We start from the raw sequence: 15,891 nt of genomic DNA on the forward strand, positions 1-15,891 counted from the left end.
TGTGTGTGTGTGTGTGTGTTTGTGGGACGGGGGTGTTGTTAGGAGTGCTGCATAAGGCCCTTTGCAAAGTTTTTTTTTAGATGGGCCCTCTTAGAAGTATGGTGTAAAATTAATGCAGAGGTCTTGGAGAGTAAATATTGAATAAGTGCAGCTCAATGGAGTTGAAAATCAAAAGTACCTCCTCAGGAGCTGTTGGCCTCCGAAAAACCATGTGCTGGTCTGCTGACCTATGCATTAGCATTACTTTAACAGATGAGATGGGAGGTATGTTGGGGAGAGCAGAGGAGGAGGTGATGCGGCGAGCACTAAGAGTGAGGAGCAAAGTGTGCAAGGCCGGGGCCCTTCTACTCCGCCAGATCCAAGCCATGCACTCGCAAAGAACAGTAGGAGGAGGAGGAGGGGTTACTAGCAGCCAGCAGCCATTAGGAGTGCCAAGGCCCTAGGCCCTGACTAGCAGACTCACGGAGTAAAACCTTGAGTCTGTGTACTAATGCAGCCCACACTCTGGATGGGAGACCTGACCCAAGACAGATTTTTGGCAGAGTTCTGGTTTTAGAGGAAGCGATCTTGGCCAACTTTTAACCCTGTTCACGTAGCTTTTACATTTGGATACCATGTCTGTTAAAGATCTCAAAGAGCATGTTGTTCCCGCTCACATTTCACAGCGTCTGTCTTGATCGATTACAAAACAAGTGTTAAAACCATGTATGTCCAGGAGGGAAGTTCTGCCTCGAAATTATCTCAGCCATCTTTAGGTTTTAAGGTTTCCACTTTTTTCCAAGGTTTTCTGTGGTGTGGTCACGTTCAGTACACAATTGAAGTACAATTTTAAGTTGCTCTTTTGTTTGAAATGGCTCATATTTTTAGACTCAGTCTGGAGAGATGGTGTTCAGAACTCAGCAAAGAGATATAAACAAATTAATTCACAACATTCAATTTAAATGAGGGTGCTGAGATAAGATAGATGTTACCGTGTTAAAGCAATGCAGGAAACAGACAAATGTAAATGGACACGCCGTACAAAATACCAAACATCATCTTGTTTGTAGTTATTGAAATGCAATTGTTCAGGGTTGCAAGTGGAAGTTACTTTTTATCATCCACATCTTTGCAATAATATTGTATCATACAAAATCAAATTAAACGAAAAACAAATACATGTAAGAATATAAAGAAAGTATTCTTAATTTAGATCCCCAATGGCTTCTGCAAAGTGGTCGCTAGTCTTTGTGGAATCCACACAAAAACAATTGACAATAAAACAATTTCAAATCACACAGTATTATTAAAACAAGAAAAGGCAAAACTAGCCAAATATAAAGATGATGAAACAATTAAAATAAATATTAAAACATAGACAATATCTCGTTTCTTATACAATGTAGTTCTTCTGAACAGACCAGGACAGGACAGTTATCTAATTTAAAGGAAAAAGTTCCCATTTTTTCCGTGGATGTCCAATCCTTGCTGATGACAAATGTAGCTGATTGAAGCAATAAGTTCCTAAGTCAGTGTGCTATATGACTTAGAAAGCTGAGTTCGTTGTTATCACAGCATCCAGAACAGGCTGATGGCTTGGCCTCTGCTATTGCTGCTTGCAGCTTTCTCGAGAACCGCTCATCCACTGTCCGTTGAGGTTGAGCTAACCCTGACCACCCCAAAAACTGTCAATATGGATCTTATTGTAACAACATAATGATGATTTATGGGTCTTGGAAGACAACACTGCCTTACTGATCTGGCATCACATCAGAAAATCTTGACAATCTGATTTACAAAAAGGCAATCCACAAACCAATGTGTGACGTCACGGATGCTAGGTCCAGTATTTTTGATATATGAAATCTGGACTAAAGCTACAGCTTGATTCATTATCATACAGCCTTGTTAGAGGGTGAAGACGGTTAGAAATTGAGCTCTTGTAATTGTCTAGTTGTCTTGATCTCGATCAAAATGTTGGAAAGGAAGATTGGACAACCAATATCCTCAGCCCTACTGTGAGGGCACACATAGGGACTTTGTTTTTAGTTTTGAATGATTGTCTGAACACATACTTTTACAATTATTAACAATTCAAATGTAGTCCTGTTAGTTTTGCTTATAATTAAACTAAAACTACTTCACCCAAACTTTTTCAGATGTAGTTGCTCCTTCTTTAGTGCTGTACGAGCCATGAGGAGAACTTGCAGACTGGTTGTCCTATTAGCGGTCATGGGAAGTATACTGATTATGTCTCCACATCCTTTCTCCTAAAAGGGAAGAATGTCAAGCAAATCATTTCAATTATCAGAGTGCCTGTGGATTTGCACTATAAAGAGCAGCATGTACAGCGTGTCTATGAGTTTCATCAACATGGAGGGTGGTCCTTACCCGGTACTGGTCGTTTAACTCGTACTCAGTGGCAGCCATGTTTTAATTCACCAACGAAGGGGTAGTTCCTTTAAAACAGATGAAAGACAAGATATGCAGGAGTGTTTAAAATTTCATGTCAGATTTATAGACTTAGGCCTTTTCTTTCATGTATTAATAAGCCCAGTGAACATCTGAGCTTAGAGATTATGGACTGAAATCAGCCTAAATATGAATAAGTCAGCTCGTGTTAATGTGATTTGGATCTCTGCTTTTCATCTTCCTAAGTGTCAGAGCAGGAGAGAGGGAGTCATTATAGGGATCCGTGATGAGGCCCTTGCAATTTCACAAAAACCTTCTCTGTGGCTTCTGCAATGGAGCCCCAGCATAGCATTGGAAAGAAGGTTTTGTTTTCTGCAGTGATGCTGTTGATGACATACTCTAGGTCAGCAGGGGAGAAAAGTTGAGAACAGCAGTAGGACTTCTCTGTTTCACACCGTCACGCTGGGAGCTGCCCAGTAACACCTGCAGTCCCCTATTAATGGCCACATGGAGCTGAATAGTACAGTATAACCACAGCACAGTCTGCTAATCACTGTAGGTAATTAGTAGTGTTAAACCATTTGTTGCAAAACTACAATTAGTCTTTAACTAAAGGCCTTGTTTTCATCATTGAAAACTTAAATTAGTTAAAGGGTATATGATTATTGTCTTACTACACCAATGTGTAAAGTTCTTTTTTCAATATTGTAATATTGAAATTGACTATACTCTAGTTTGTTTCCCTCTTAATCTGTAGTGGAAGGTGGGACACTGTGGAAGACACCCCTTGAATTTGTCTTACTCATTACTCATCACTCATAACAGACTGCAGAAGTATCATATTCATTTCAGATAATCTTGGATTATATTTTTGCCAACGCATTCTCCCGAACAGGTCCGTGTGATATCGTTGGAAAATGTATGCACACCAATAAGTATGATATCCTACAAAATTAGGAGCCCACCGGCTGGTCACGTGACATCGGGTGGTCAGGTGACGTTGGCTGGATACGAGCGCCATGACTGAGCGAACGTTTCTGGTGGTTTAAGACACTGCAGAGCTCTTTGACGTGGGCTACAGACCTCCTTCACAGCTCGGTTGTATCAGCAGCAGTAAGTACATGTGTTTAGCCAAAAATGGGTGACTTGGATTAGGGAGGTTCCAAAATCATAGTTGCAGTTGTCGCCGTGGTCCTACTATGCTCTGCGGTGCCCTGTTACGTCCTGCTGTGCCTTGTAATGCCGCACAGTGCCCTGCTGTGCCGTGAACTACTACAAAGAACTACTACAATCTACTATTTTTTTGTGACTTGTTATTGCCAATCTACATTCAACCCCAACCAGCCCCGTCAGACACCTGACGGGGCTGGTTGGGGACACCTGACGGGCAGGTTGGGGACACCTGACGGGCAGGTTGGGGACACCTGACAACACCTGGTCTGTCCGAGGTTTCTGCCTAAAAGGGAGTTTTCCTCGCCACTGTCGCACTATTGCTTGCAGGGAACTACTAGAACTGTTGGGACCTTGTAAATTACAGAGTGTGGTCTAGACCTACTCTATCTGTAAAGTTTCTTTAGATAACTCGTTATGAATTGATGAATCTGTGATGAAACGTGAACCAGACCAATAGCCTGATGAAACTTCTTGGACGGGCTTTTGATTTGACCAGGTGGGCCTTAAATGCATGTTCTGTCTTTTAAAGTAAGTTTTCATTAATAATTAAAAACAGTAATGGAAAATAATGGAAATCTGTGATATATTTACATTTTATTTAATTTATTTCATGTTATAAAGGCCTACATTTATTGTTAGAATTTAGGGAGGAATTGATGAAGTTGCTTTTTTGAGAAGCTGTTGCATTATGATACTTAAGCAACTTCACATTTTCATGCAATGTGAAGTTATGCAAGCTACTGTACACATTTTTAATTTGGCCTAAAAAACTGCGGCATTACAGTAAGACTTAATAACACTTTGGGCAAAGGACATTCATAATGCCCTCGCAACGTTGTAAATCACATCTTGACATTAACATTTGGTCAGCTAAACACTATGACAGTTTTAAAATAGCAGGGTCAAGAAATATAATGATATCATAGAGTAAAAAGTTTTTTTAAGAGCTGCTGATGGTTGAAAGCAACAGGCTATGTGTTGTTCATGCTACAGATACTGTCTGAATGGGGTCCAAATAGTTCTCTCACAGCAGAGCAATACAGACACATGACTATGTACACTACACAAAACAATATAGGACACCCTCTGGAAAGCTTATTCTGTTTGCAATGATTGAAACAAAATACAGTGCCGGTGACTGGGATTAGGAAACCCTGCGTGGCATGAGCGTGTCAGCTGTGTGGCATGTCCGTTTTTATTTTGGCTTCCATGTTAACAGGTTAGAGCTTGCACACTGCCTGCGTGACACACACGTCTCAGGCGTGCCAGTAATGCACGCATGCTAGAAATAGGACCGACACCTATTTTTCACGCAATGAGGTCATAGTGTAGCAAGGTTACCTCCCCTTTCTCTGCTTTGCCCAACCAGAGAATTTGACCCGCCCATGAGAAAGAGAGAGACATCATGGCTTGCAAACTACATTTTGGTCACCTAAAAATGTTATGCTTAGCAACTTTTGCTTTTTAGTGCTTAGCTTAGAGCAGCATCATTGAAACCACAGACGCGTCATCCTCCCCAGCTTTACCCTCTCTTCCAAACAATGTCAAGTCCAGTTTCAAAATACAAAAATGGCAACGGCCAAATTGCCAAACTTGACACTTCAAAATGGTATATACAGTACAACTATGGTTACATTACCCGTTTCCTGGTGTCTTGAAGATGGCCAAGAAAACATGTGATCAACAAAGCCAGTGCAGACCTAACCCAAAATGAGTTCAAGATCCCAAAAAGTAGGGCAGAGACTTTGTTGCTCCTCCCTACCTGGACTGCAACCAGGTTTAATCTTAACCAATTAATCTTAGGTCTAATTGGTAAGGATGGTGGGTGGTTGGCTGTTGAGTGGTGTGTGTCTTTGTGTGTTGGTGGGGTGTTGTCAGACTGCCCCAAAAGTGCCTGGAGCACCCCAGCCAAACCCCAGTTTACCCCATCTCTGTGATACCCCCACCAGGTCCCACAGGGAGGCTTCTGCTGGTGGGAATCAGTGGAGATGGAGCTTTCAGGGGACACAATGTGAACTGCAGAGCTCCCGCGGTTTTAAATAGAGTGAGTGCCCCCGGCTCAATTACTGTCTTTGGAAAGTGGAGGAGCCATAATTGAATGTGACACAAGCAAGCTGTGTGCACTTGGCTGTGGCAGCGCCTCTCACAGTCAGAACGGAGCTCTGACAGCGATCCAACGCAATGTGCACACAACAACATTAATGTTGTGCAACCAAATTGGTGGAGACGTCATTAAAGCAGCACTAAGCAGGTTTTTTTTAAAACGTGAAAACACACCTGTCCTTTCAATCAGAGAGAGTAAGTAAAACAGCAGCAGAGAAGAGAAGCATCACACGCATGCAGGTCCACTGTATTTTCCCAAAATTAAAACTGTAGCTGGTCTCATGTGAGAGACTGCTTGGATTGGATCACTAATTAGATTTCTGGGTAATGAAGTTACGAATGGTTTGAGACACTGTCATTTGGAACTGCCAACTTACAAAATTGCAATCTAGTCACACTGAAATGAAAATTAATTATATAAAATTTTTTCACCATGTAAAATAGTTCGCTGACGTTATAGCGTACATAAATTTACAAGTAAATGCAAATGAATGTTTTGTATATTCTTAACATATTTATGATTGAATTATGATTAAACTGTGCATCTCTAAAATACCTTTCACAAAGGAAACTCCAATGCACATGTCTACAAACAAAACAATTAATTTTAGCTCATCATCCTTTCAGATCATTTGTGTTGGTGGTTACTGTCGACATATTCATCCTATGCTAAGTGCAGACATTTAAAGGCATCAGTTACAACTATGCCATGATTGGCCACAGCTGCAATACAACAAAAGGAAAAAAAAATAGAACATGACAATTCTTTCTCGCTTATTGCAGCAACACTAATTAAAGCAGCTGAATATTCTAAAGGAAAATTGCTAGCAAAGCATGTATTTTTATTTTTTTAAGGGCATATGAGAGTCAGGAACAAATACTGGTGGGATAAGCATAACTTTCTCTTTCAAGTGATAGAAGTATTTGACGGACATCATTTGAAAATGTTTGTCCTGCAGATTAAGTCTTCAGTGTCTACACATTATATGGTTCTGTAATAGTCTCAAATGAATTTGCAACTCATGAAATACAATGCAAAGTGATTTGTATGTGTAAATGTGTATCTGCGTCCATGCCTCTAATTTGTAACTCGTATTTCATCATGTGTAAATACACATATATTTTTAATGGAAAAGTATTTGTAAATCTCCTATTTGTGTGGATCATTTTGAGACAGTTTGCAGTCACAATTTGTACATCAAGTGACACGGTTGAGTCACAGGTTGCTAGGTTTTGGAGAATGTCTACATTACATGTTACATGTTCCTATACAGCTTGAACAGTGGGGCTAACTTAGCTATTGCTAAAGTATATTTTGTATATTCATATTGAGTATATTTTCCCATCAATATGGTTCTATTATTTTTGGAACATTGCACTTTCCCCTATAATTTTTATGCAAAGATATTTGTTGTAGGCTATGTTGAAAACCTTTGGACATGCAAACCAAAAAATATTCAAATTGAGAAAAAGAGTCAATTTCAAAGCAAACACATAGCGTTTTTTTTTGACACACTGTACCCTTTTGTTCCACCCAACACCCAACACGACGCTATAGAAATGCAGTTTCCTTTTGACTCAAACCAACTCTGGCATGAAAGGAATTGCTGGAAGTAAGAATGGGTTAAAGAGTATGTGTGAGTTGGCAGGTGTATGTGTGTGTGTGTGTGTGTGTGTGTGTGTGCGTATGCGTGTGCGTATGCGCGTGTGCATGCATGTCACTGCTTTCACTGCGGCAGGTGTCTATCTGACAGGCGTGTGATGAGTTGAGCCCCGCATTGAGCCTGTGTAAGCCCAGCGACTGGGCTCCTTCTCTATCCCAATAAGCTGCCCTGGGTCGGCTGGGCTGATTCTGAGTCCCCCCCACCCCTCACCCCCCTCTCAACCCTCTACCTTTGACTGCACCAGTAGCTAGAATACCAATGACTCAATGTCCCTCACTTCTCACTGCTCCCTGCCATCTATGCATATTTGATGCTCGGTCCCCTGATGTGGATTGCACTGGCGTTTTTAAAATGCCCTCTCTAACCTGTATAGAATACAGGTTTTTCCTAGAGTTTAACCAGCATGGGGTTCTATAGGCTTCAAAAGGGAATGCCTGTTTCATGCAACCTCAGTTTTTCATCGCTAAAAAGAAGTGCGATGGAGCAAGGAACACAAGCAGCCAGACCATCAGATAGGTTGGAAACAAGCCACTTTGTTAACACTGGAAAAGCCATGACGGTAATTTTGACCGTTTTCAAATTTGTATATATGTCATAACTTTGCTGGATAAAAAAATACAATCCTGCTGGTGCCTGACTTTTCCTGAAAGAGTCTATATTTTGATTTAAAATAGTTGTTATATACATTACACACAAGGCAAAGAAGATAAAACTTTCACCTTTTTCAGCCATACACGGTCATCTTGACTGCTCGGATTTTCACAGTATTGTTTTTAATCTTTAGCACGGTTGAAGATGTATATTGGTTGCTTAGTAACTATCAGCGTTTCTGTCAGAGAAACATCATAAGCGGTGTCGAGCAACACGTGTGGACATCACCGGTGGGCCGAAGGCAAAACCAGAGTCGGTAACGTAGGCTACCACAATAAACAGGGTGTGAATGGACTCTGTTCTGAATCAGAAGGCAGCGCCGGGCGCTCGCTCTGTGAAAGGCGTGGTAGCCTACACGTAGCTAGATGGCCGGTGGCTGCCTACGTGTTCATATAACTTCATACATCCTCCAAATGGCTGGATTCACTGCACACATCCTCTCCAAGGAGTGCACCACCAGTAAAATTGTCCAGGGGAAGTTCATGCAGCAACTGGCAGAGGAGTTGAGAGCGGAGTTTATAGAGAAAAAAAGGACAGGGGAACACCACAGCAGACACCTACACGGAGACAGTGCCAGGTTAGTTTAGGTTATAAATGTTCAAATAAGATACTTTTAGGTGTTATATGCCTGTTATGAGATATGTTGAATTAATTTCCATACCATCTTTTTCAGATATGAATGTAGCTTTTGAAATAATTACGTTTTACTATGCCATGACATGAATTGTTGAAACACCTGGGCTACTCAAGTGTATGATTGAACTAATTAAATTAAACACTGTGGTGTAAAGCTATCCTAACATAATACCTGCATTAATATTGCAATTAGGTAGCTTTATCATAAGAGATTATAGAGTTTGGAATCAGGCGGCTTACAGCAGTTCTAGTAGTTATGGAATCACAGCACTTCTAGTGTTAAAACAAGGGTTGACGGTAAAATTATTAACCATAAAAGACTTTCAGGTTCAACTTTGACCTCCAATACTTACCGCAGTTTACCTTTCCGGATTGCAACTGTAAGCAGAGTTGCGGCTTTAGCCTAATAACAGGCTGCTGCCATCCCAACCAGGAACAAGCCGGAAGCTGTGTGTGTGGAAATGTTAACATGACAAATGAGCAGTGTATATATATATATATATATATATATATATATATATATATATATATATATATATATATATATATTGATCACAATAAAGTATGTTATCTAATAGTTTAGCTTTGAATTAGCTGCAGCCCTGAGCCTTTGGCTACGGTAAACATATATTTCTCTGTAAACAATCTGTGATTGCCCAAAAGTCTCTTAAGACAACATTTACTTTGATAGGATTTCGGTAGGGACGGTGGGTATGCGAACCTATCAGATTTCGTAATGAGTCATTTTGTACCCACCACTTCTTTTGAAAACCTCAAGCTCAAATTAGTTTAAAAAACTAAACTTCATAACACATATAATTATTGAGCGACAGACGCCAACAAATCCACAAAAATCTCTATCCCCACAGGGCAGGCACAGAAACTCTGCTGCTGCTGGCTGCACGCTTCTCTGTTCCCATCACGGCTTGTTGGGACATTCTAAAACACTGAACATGAAAAATCTCATTGTGGTTTAATATACCTAAACAACAATCAATGATTACCAAATTTGTCATGGCCATATCTTGTCATGAACACTTAAGCCTGTCAAAAAACTAAACCAAAATAAAACGGTTATAGAAGTGATCTCAAATCTCAAACGGCTTCTTCTTCATTGGCACCTATGACGAGAAAAAGGCTTAACGTGGTTTAATATAAGCCCTACCTAAAGAATAATCAATGATTTCCAAATTTCTCTCTCATATTGCTCCTCATAACCACTGAAAATGGTCAAAAATCTAACCAGAAATTTGGTGATGATTGATCGTGGTTTAGGTACATTAGATCACTTTTTCACGTTATGACTTATAAAGTCCATGAGAACCGTGGGGAGTCAATCCACAGCCGCTCAAAAAAATGAATGCTTCTTTTTCCCCAGGACATTTCAAACCAAACTGACGCCCATGTTTACTATACCTACAAATCTCAGCAACGACTTGACTGAGTACAACGTTCATAAGTTATCGAAATGATGGTTGAAACAGAAATAGGACCCAAGTTGTAGTAAACTGTGTTTGTGCTATAGAAATAAATTGCTGATAGATAAAATGTTATGCCAACAATTACTGCACAGACAGACAGAAACAGAGATCTCCAATAGTCTAGCAGTAAACTACAGCCATGGAGTAGTTCTGCACCTGTCAGGGGTGCGAGGAAAAAAATGAATGTTACTTGGCTAATTTGAGGAAAATAGGCTGACACAATGTTTGAACATAGGGATGCTCATAAGTGTACGTGGTACCAGAGCACCCTAGGCCAAAGGTCAATGATCGATTTCATAATCGTTTCATCTGATCTGAGGCCATATGTTTTGGACACTCGGGTGAAAAGAGGGGCAGAACTGTCAACTGATTACCATCTGGTGGTGAGTTGGGTCAGGGGGTGGGGGAAGACTCTGGACTGACCTGGTAAGCCCAAACGGGTAGTGCGGGTAAACTGGGAACGTCTGGAGGAGGCCCCTGTCTGCAATGCGGCAAAAGCATGCAAAGTGATGAGACCTAGTAACATCACTCATAAAGCAATGTCGGAAAATTTTAATGAATACATGGAGTTGCAAGAAATATGCACTATTCCAGAACACAGGACCTTCTTCTTGTATTTACTATCTTGCTCTCGCCACCAGACACATCTGACCAATAAGGGTTCTTGCGTGGTATGTAGTGATGCATTTTGGTTTGCTTGGATTTTTCTCTGAGTGAAACAAAATCAAACCAAGGGGAAAATTGCTCCAAGTTCACTCACTTGATAACTGTTTTGGACCATTGCAAACAAACTACAGGTGTGAAAATGTCCTTCAGATTTGTTCAGATTTCGACATTTTTCGTGTACAATTGAATTGAGTTCAGTTCAACTGGAAATATGAGTCTACTGATGGCTCTATAATAAAAGGTGAATAGAAAAGGTAAATGATTCTATAAAAAGATAAAGTCTGAAAGAAATTCTAATACTTTATATGATCTTTGTGGTATGGTAAGCTGTGGTCAAGGAAGAACATTTACATTATCATATCTGACAACATACTTTAATTTTGGGACTAATCCCAGCTCACAACAAGTATGCCTCACTCATTTATTTGACACTTCTCATGTGTAAATTCTTTCAGGAAGACCTAACTTTTAATAAATGCACTCCTAAATCAATTCAGCTGTTATTCCAATAAATGTATATTTTATCATGCTGTGTATACCTGTAGCATATCTGCAACTAGTCTCTCCTTATTGAAATGCAAATCAGTGTAAGTCCTATCAGGAAGACCTAACTCTTAATCAATGTTCTACCTAACTCGAATTAGCTGTTGGAGGCGTTCACCTTCCTGCTAAACCAAGTAAAATCACACACAAATGGCAAGGGCCAATCACAGAGTTACAACCCTGCTTTGAATAAGTTTTTCCCCTTGCTATTCAGCTGTTGTTGCAGGCAAAGAGTGCAACCCTCCACCCCCCCTTCCACCTCCAGTCATCTACTCCAGTTTACCGGTCCAGAGCCTCCTTCGGTCTGGTCTTCAGGCTCCTTCATCCCCACCACCGGTGTCTAGATTCCATCGGGGGGTCTGATGGTTCTCTACCCCTACATCAAGATAGAATTGCACTAGTAAATGCTTCAGTGGAGAGTTTTAGTGTGTGTAATATTCTGAATGCTGTTTCAGATTCTTTAAAAAAAAAAAACAACTATATCGTTCCATTCATGTGTAATTGGTTGTTTTAAAAAGCCAGTATGTTTGCATGTTTTATCTTATTTACTACAAACTAGGGTTGAAAAAAAAATCAATATAACACCTTAGCAATATTTTCCGTGGTAATACAGTTAATACATGAATGCCAAGTGTCAATCTTTTATTACAGAAATTGCACGTAAGAATTTAACTTTTTGCTAATAATAACATCAATTGATATTTCAGTTCACTGGATGGAAAATGGAAGTGACAAGATAAAACATGTTGACTAAGTTCTCCTTTGGTGACATAATTTGAAGTTGTAAAACAGATAATAAATTGCAAAATACCGTATCGTGACATAAGTATTGTGATAATATTGTATCGTGGTGATTCCCACCCCTACTACAAATCATCAATATTCCTTTTTTAGCTTACTGCTGACTGTTTTTCAAGGCAAACCACAGTGCTTTAGAGTTCCTATCTTTTAGGCAACCACTGATTTCCATTAATTTGGATACTGTATGAAAATCAATGTGCATTTGAAACGTGCTAGAGATACTGTATATACACATCGATTCAAGTTTTACTGCATTTCACTAAAGAATATCTGCAGAGAGCTCAGCTTAATACTTTTATTTTTTTTTCACCCAGAGTTAATCCAGATATTTCCTGCTGTAAGACAACATATTGACTCACAGCTCAGTAATTGTTTCCACAATCAGAAAAGTGAAGAGAAAAAACACACAAATTACCTGCTGGTTATGCATCATCAATGCCATTGAAAAATGGAGGAGGGAAGCATTGTGTTGGCAAATATACTTTATGAATTTATTTTAATTATTTATTGTTATTTCTTTTTTTATTGGAAAAATAAAATCAGGATTTTTTTCTTTTGTGAGACTATTACTGAGCCTAGGCCAAGGATAGGTTCACATTCTTCCAAGTCTATCTTAGAACAATACTCACATGTCCATATGTGTATGAAACAGTTTTTCAAGCATTCACTCGTCCTGTTCATACATCCATGTTCAACATGTCCATGTTTGGCGGTGGTGTCAGTGATGCTCAGCAGTTTTATTTCAGACTGCAGAAGAAAACTCTGCTGTGCTTGAGCTTCAGAATGCTCGACGAAATGTAGGTTGTATCGACTCTACCGTCCTACTTGATCAATAAAAGAACTAAGCTACTGAATAGCCATTTGATTCAAAAAGCAGCAACGCTATTGAGAAGGAGTCAAACTAGGAATACTATGGCCTCCAATACAAGTTGGATTTAGTGCACAGGTTGATAGGAAGGGTACTTTTTCATTTGCCAAAATGTGACATGATGACAAGCATGAAATCAAACTGGTTTAGCCTTGAAACGGGAAATCGCCTTGAATCTAAAAAGTTTTTTTTTAAGTTAACTTATGTCGATCCTTACACCAGAGGACAGGATACTATAAGACTTGGATGTGAAGTTATTCATTTTTTAATGCCAGATAACCGCGGACCTCTGTGTACTGGCACCATTCATCTGCACGTGTGGCAGAACAGAAATTCGGCAAACTTTCCCTTAACTTACCAAATAATGCTAGCAGTAGCTAATTAGCTTAGTCAAATCTTCCTAAATAAATCTAGTTGTGTTCTTGCAATGTGTGACCCTGCAAGATTCCCAGTCTTTACAAATTATAATAGTCTTTAACGTTGAGTGAGATGATTGTCTTTAGATGTGAGATGGTGTTAGACTGTAGCCTTTTCAAAGTCAGTCCTCAAGTGTATTGTAGGCATTTCACGTCTGTGTTAGCCAAATCAAGTGAATATTTTCATTTCCTCTGCCTCCACTTCCACCAAGCCCGCAGTCCCTCTCTCTAAATCTCTTTCTCTCTCCGTCGTGTGAGCGTGTTGTTTTTTTAAAGATTATTTTTTTTAATTTTGTTATGTTTTGACAGGACAGATAAAGAAATAAATGGGGGAGTTAGAGGGAATGACACATAGGCCGCAGGTTGGAGTCAAACTGGGCCCGCTGCGTTGAGGACTTAACCTCTATACAGGGTTGCCCGCTCCACCAACTGAGCTATCTGAGCGTCATCGTCGTTCGACTGGTCATGACTGCTTTCCCAAGATGGCGCCTGCCTGTATGATACTGAACAGTACTGTCTTTATAAACACTTACAAAGTTTCAATGCTTAAGTTTACATACAGTGACCCTCATTATGCTACCGTGGAAGTGGGGTGCTATTTGTTAGTGGTATAGAAATAGCAACTTCTTTTTACTTTAGCGTGCCTAGACAACTAGCGTTTTCAGCTTACTCTAGGTTTGCGCTAAAACTGGTATGTATGGTACGTAATGGTATGTCTCAGCATTTCGCAATATGGATATTGTGCCAGTTGATATGGCCTGGACGGTAAAAACAACAATATATTTTGCAGCCGTGTTCAATGGGTAATGTTGTTAAATAATCGTGATTATAAATATTTTCATAATTAAGCAGCACTACTGCCCATAATATCTGTATTCTTGTGCCTGCAGTTATCTCAGCCTGACTCCAGGCTCTGTTCGCGGCCCTCCTGCCTCTCTGGCCTCCCTCACTGGAGTCTGGTCCTCAGCCGTGTTTGCCTCCACCCGTGGCTCACCTCTTCACCGGACCCCCCTCCTGTGTGACTCTCACTACCAGCCCATCGCTGAAATAAAACATCTTCTAACTTACTCTCAGCGTCCGGTCTGTGTGTCTGCACGTGTTCAATAGCTTAGCCTTAACAGATATCTTTCTTTCAAAGTTAGTTTTTGGAGATAGCCACTTAATCTGGCCAAATCAGACTGCAAAAGCCTCACAATAGCATTGGTTAAACTTTGGAATACATTTATGCACTGACCAAGGTCTATATTGGAAGAATGCAGTTCCCTCTTTGTTTTTCTCTTTTGAGCTGTAGTGGAAGGACTAACACAAAGAGGGTATTTCACAAAAAAGGCTGTAATTTTGGAGGATACCCACTTAATTTGTTTAACTCAAGACTGCTGAAGTCTCATTTTAACTTCATATACTTGAATGGAGTTGTCCACAATACGAGGACTGTGGATTTTGTTCCCCATCACTTACAGTAGATGATCTCTTATTGCCCTGAATGGACAAGAGAAATGGTAACACCGAGCAAAACCTGTTTCAAATTATATACAGTGGTGTGAAAAAGTGTTTGCCCCCTTCCTCATTTCCAGTTCCTTTGCATGTTTGTCACACTTAAGTATTTCGGAACATCAAACCAATTTAAACAAAAGTCAAGGACAACACAAGTAAACACAAAATGCAATTTGTAAATAAAGGTGTTTATTATTAAAGGTAAAAAAAATCCAAACCATCATGGCCCTCTATGAAAAAGTGATTGCCCCCAAACCTAATAACTGGTTGGGCCACCCTTAGCAGCACAACTGCAACCAGCGTTTGCGATAACGTGCAATGAGGCTTTACAGCGTCTGGAGGAATTTTGGCCCACTCATCTTGCAGAATTGTCCTAATTCAGTTACTTAGAGGGTTTCGAGCATGAACGGCCTTTTTAAGGTCATACCACAACATCTCAATAGGATTCAGGTCAGAACTTGGCTACGACTCCCAAGTCTTCATTTGTTTTTTCAGCCATTCAGTGGGGACTTGCTGTGGGTTTAGGATCCTTGTCCTGCTGCAGAACCAAGTTTGTTTCAGCTTGAGTACACAACAGATGGTCAGACATTCTCCTTCAGGATCTCTTGGTAGACAGCAGAATTCATAGTTCTTTATCACGGCAAGTCTTCCAGGTCCTGAAGCAGCAAAACCGCCAGACCATCACACTACCACCCCACATATTTACTGTTGGTATAATGTTCTTTTTATGAAATGCAGGTTCTTCTACGCCAGATATACTTGGACACACACCTTCCAAAGAGTTCCATTTTGTCTCATCGGTCCACAGAATGTTGTCCAAAAGTCTTGGGGATCATCAAGATGTGTTGTGGAGAAATTGAGACGAGCTTTGATGTTCTTTTTGCTCAGCAGTGGTTTCTCATTGGAACTCTGCCATGCAGGCCATTTTTGCCCAGTCTTTTCCTGATGGTGTAAGCATGAACGCTGGCTGACCTTAACTGAGGCAAGTGAGGCCTGCAGTTCTT

The sequence above is a fragment of the Etheostoma spectabile genome, chromosome 5 (assembly GCF_008692095.1).
Source record: "Etheostoma spectabile isolate EspeVRDwgs_2016 chromosome 5, UIUC_Espe_1.0, whole genome shotgun sequence".
NCBI lineage: Eukaryota > Metazoa > Chordata > Actinopteri > Perciformes > Percidae > Etheostoma > Etheostoma spectabile.